This window comes from Melospiza georgiana, chromosome 5 (genome assembly GCF_028018845.1).
Source record: "Melospiza georgiana isolate bMelGeo1 chromosome 5, bMelGeo1.pri, whole genome shotgun sequence".
Classification (NCBI taxonomy): domain Eukaryota; kingdom Metazoa; phylum Chordata; class Aves; order Passeriformes; family Passerellidae; genus Melospiza; species Melospiza georgiana.
Genome location: NC_080434.1, coordinates 59,442,611 through 59,447,570, shown reverse-complemented (window position 1 = coordinate 59,447,570; position 4,960 = coordinate 59,442,611).

Sequence of the window (4,960 nt, the reverse complement as noted above, 5' to 3'; positions counted from 1 at the left end):
ATAAAGTCATGTGAAAATTGCACGTACTTATGATAAATTTTCCCTTTTGACCTCTACTCTGCCATCAGTTTTATGTTCCCCCAGGGATATTTCTCTCATGCCAACAAGTTCAAACAGTTACCAAAAGGTGTCTGCATCTGGCAGGGACCCTATGGAGAAGAGAAAATTATGGAAACATATCCTCTCTTCCCTTCTTCTCTCCTGAGGACAACAGGTAGCACCTCGAGTAGAGGGGTACATGATACTCATTCATTCCCAATCTGCCATTAAAATGTTCACTGACAGCTGGTGATCATGCCAGGGGTCATTCCTGACTTTGCAAAAGCATGCAGAGAAATCTTTCTAGTTGTGTAATATCCTAAACTATTACATTTGAAAAACGTTTTCAATACATTAGGATGAAGACTAAAACTATAGAAATATAGGGAATCAAAGGAGAAGTCCCAACTGATTTCAGCAGGGTTGAATCAGATCCCTTGCAGAAGATATCCAGAGGTCAATGCACTGGTTATGAAGTTTTTCTTCTCTTGTAATCAGGTCATTTGGTCTCATATTAACAAAAGCATCCAGAGAAATATATACAAAGAAACAATTCAAGGACATTTTAAGAATGCTGCCTATGCCTTCTTTGACTTCTCTTTGAAATATCTGCCATATACCAAGGAATGAATAACTCGGGCAACCCAATTTCCCTGCGATAAAACCTTTACAGAGACTCCACTATTGCATAGTCCCTTCTTCTCTGTGTAATGTTATTTAATGTGAATTTTCTGCTGGGAAAGCACAAGTAGCCTAGATAAAATGGAAGTATTGCAAACTTGCTTGAGAGTCACACTGAATTTTTGCCTCCTTCTGAATATAACAGTTATATCAGTGATCAGTGACATTTCTGCTTTGCATTTTATACATCATTCATTTCTGTATTTCCCAAATCCATTTCTGTAGTCTGACATATCTGTAAAATACCAATATTTTACAGAACACTGCCCAACACTACTGTATGCCTACAATTTCTTTCCTGATACTCATACACAGACACAAAATCATAGAATGCTGAAAAAGCATAAATAGCTGTCATTCTAATTTAACCACTTTAAAAATTCTCTTCTGCCTAATAAAATTATTTCAGTCAGTAGTTTGCATTGCACACTGCTGAAGCAGAGCAGTGAAGTGCAAGGTTTGATTTCATCTAGCAAAAAACATTTAATTAGGAGTCAGAAGAAGTCTGCCTGAAGAGATGTGTGTAAGAAATCCACTTTGACAAAATTGGAGTGTGTCTGGGATTTTTCACCTTGTTTGTTTCTGCTCGTTGCCTTGCTTCTACTGATTAATGTGTGGTTCCTCAAAGCCTGAAAGATCTATGCTGACAGGTAGACTTTTTTCCCATAGCCCTGAAATTTGTTTGAGCTAAACTTTGCTGAACTAAAACCTTAAGCAAGCATTGAACTTCTGCATGCATTGTTTTTTCAGACCAATGAGAACTAGTATATTACTCTAATATTTTTTTTTAAGTGTACCTAAATCACAAACTGGATGTGGGCAGTGGTGAGTTGCAGAGAAATGATAAAAAGCTTTTCCTTCAGCAAGAAGTACCAGAAAAAGGTTTGTTTCCAAAAACTGCAGAGCAGTGGGTAGGTTTAGTTCACATTCAGGTAGACCAAACAGTCAAAGTTCAATGAAAGTCTTGCATTTTACTTCTGACTAAGGGATGCAAACAGCATATTACCACAAAAAACCAAAGCACAAGGATAATTTGTGAATAAATATCCATCTTGCAAATCCAGCTCAAGACTTGTGTGTTTTATGTATTCTGAAAAGGGTCCAACCTCAACCAGTACTGGGGGGTGACAAACCTGCACTCTTGCCTTTGACTAAATTTGCTAAAACTGCTGGGGAAGATGTGCTCAGCCTTCCTTCCTCAGGAAAGCAAGCATTCTGCAGTCCGCCTCTCAGTGCAGAGTAAAACAAAATCCCCCAGAGCAGGGGCTGGCTCACAGACATGTGCATTTCCATCCCTCCAGGCTGATAAGCACAGCCAGCAGAGTATGAATGAACGTGCCATGTATGCAGGGATTATGCAATACGCGTCCGCACCGTCCCGTCCGCATTAGCATCAGCGCGAGCATCTTATCAGCCTGGGCTGCTTCACAAATGAATGCTGCCAGGCTGCTGGAATTATCTGCACAGTCAGATACTCATTTTTAGCTTTTTCATCATGGCTGAAGACAGCTCCACTTGATCTCAGCAAAGTTATTTTAAAATCTGAGAGTTTGCCAATGTTTCTTTTTAAAGGATCACATCTAGTGTGACTCATTACTCCTGGATTTCATTTGTCAGAGCAGCCAAGTAGTCTAGCTTTTACATCCCCAATGGCCATTATCTCTGTTTGCTAACAGCTAAATGGCTGATGCATGGATACACATTATTCCTGTGTTTTCATGCAGAGAGAGATCTTTTGCTGGGAACAAAACATTAAAACAAGACACTAGGAGAATATGCTAATCCACAGATTTTAGAGAAAAAATGGTTATTGATTGGAAATATGTATATAAGGGATATTTTACTGACTGCTAGCTCTAGGGACTTTATTCATTGCATTTCTTTACTTTTAGATTATTTAATGGACATGTTCAAATAGAGTCTTATGCTACTGACACTCTACGTTAAATAATAATTTCTAGCAGCAATCAATATGTTAATTCCAAATACAGCAGCTGGTTCCACAGTATGATCTTTACTCATCAAACTACTGCCAGAGCCTGCCTCAAAGTAACTATGTGAAAAACCTGTATGTGTTCAGCCATCCATTTAAGCCATTGAAGTTATTTCCACTGGCCACTGAGTAAACCTGATTTTAAGGAAATACCTCAGTGAGTTAGGGTCTGAATCATTGTAAAATGGAGCTGAAGAAGCCATTTGATTAACTAATGTGGAGCCTGAACTACGTAATTATAAGATCATGCACAGCTGGGGCAGAATTCATTAGACAACATTAGAGTTACCTTTCGATAAGCACAAAGAGTAAAATAATTGTTGCTCCATTAAATAGATGTACTACAGTTTGTGCATTTCATGTCTGCTATATGGTGCTGCAGATGCTTTCTGATTAGCAGTGAAACATGATGATGATGATGATGATCTACAATTGCTCAGAACAATTTCAAGTGATAATTAGCTCAGCAGAGAAAATTCCTACCATTACTTCAGGAGGTCAAAGAAGATGTAATCCAAAATCTTTCAAGTCATTAAAATTTCACATTTATAAAAAGATCCCCTCTAATCTAAGGGAGGGAATAGGACTAGTATCAACAGTAAAAAAAGATATAAATATTAAAATTGATGCTACGACCTTTGCACTGTTGTTTTGGTTTTTTTTTAATCAGCAGTGTACCTTCAGTGTATTCCAGTACCTTGCTGCTAGTTGTAGATCTATTAATGTGAATGATACCGGGCCAATTTTGACTAGGTAGATGTGATAAAGGCAAGATTTCACTCTAAAAAACAAATGTGAACATCTTCTAAGGCATGGAGATCCAGACAGTGCTGACACAAAGCAGTTGCACGTGAATGTGTGACTACATCTGCAGCACAACTGTTGAGTCGGGTTTGCAATGAACTAGGCAAGCAAAAATTCTATTGTGGTATGACAATGAGTTTTGGTAATGCTGTTGCCATAAATGTACATGGTCCAGTCACATAAAGACACCATTTAATCTTTGAAAATGTTACATTTTAAAATATAATATGAATGTGTTACTTGGAAGGAAGGGCAAATAAAAGAGCAGCAAATGGTTTGTTTGAGTATTAAATGGTTGATTAAATAGATAGCATCTGCTTGTGATGACAATTAAGTGTTGTCATCAAAGATTTTTTTGTCATTTGAAAAGAACTAGACCTGTGATAATTGTATTTAAAAAATAAAAGAACACTACTGTGTGCTCTGTGCAATTAAACTACTTCTCTGCTGTTGCAAATGTGTGCTTTAAAGTCACTTAAAGAGTCATCAGCAAAAGCATTATTTTTTAATAATGAAGCAAAAGCACGATGAAGTTCATTGGCAAGGTTTTCTCTACTACTCACTAGATGGTTAAAACACACAGAGAAAAAGCCAGGTAATATGTAAAATCAATGTTTCTAAAACCAAAATCAACCCAAAAATTACCTGTGTGGATGCTGGCAGTGTGGGGGGGAAAGCATAAGGAGAGGAAAATGAAGGAAAAGAAAGGAATAAGGAGGATCCTCCTGTTGAGTTGCATGGGGTCAAGCCTTGAAGAGTGAGGGATATCAGCCCAGAATTCACTGCTCTTGTTTGGCAGTGATTCTGCAAATATGCCAAACCTGGGAGTTCACTGACTCCGAGAGAAGTCCCACACAGAGGCAGGCTGCTGGTCAGCTCCCACTGTGGTTCAGGAGAGCTCAAAGGGTCTCACTTCAGACCCCTGCATGCAGGGTCGCAAGAAGGTTGGCATTAGTCATTATAATTTTTCATCCTGGCTGCAGTTCAGGTTGGCAATTTCCTTTGAAAGTTCAGTTACAAAAATATTACTTCATTTGGGTTGTTATTTAGGCAAGAAATGTAAGTTTCCAAGGCTGTTCATTAGAAACAGGAGCTTGTTAGCATAATTTCGTGGAAGCAGACAGTATTTCTGATAAGCTCGAGAGGAGCTTAGCCCAGATGCTGTTGGTCAAAGCCGAGGCCTAATGAGCATTTCTCAGATCACAGTGTGGCCCAGGGGAGCAGGGGTGGGGGGAATGCACGACCACATCTGCCCATTGTATAAACTAACAAGTGATTAGAACATTAAAACTTGGAATAATTCAAACAGTTACAGGTCCCTTCCAGCTTGAGATATTCTATCATTCTGTGATTCTATGGACAGTTCTAGGTCAAAAGACTTTCTGTGTGGTTTGGGAGTCAGCAGAATTTACGCATTTCAAATGCCAAAAAAGGTCATGTGTG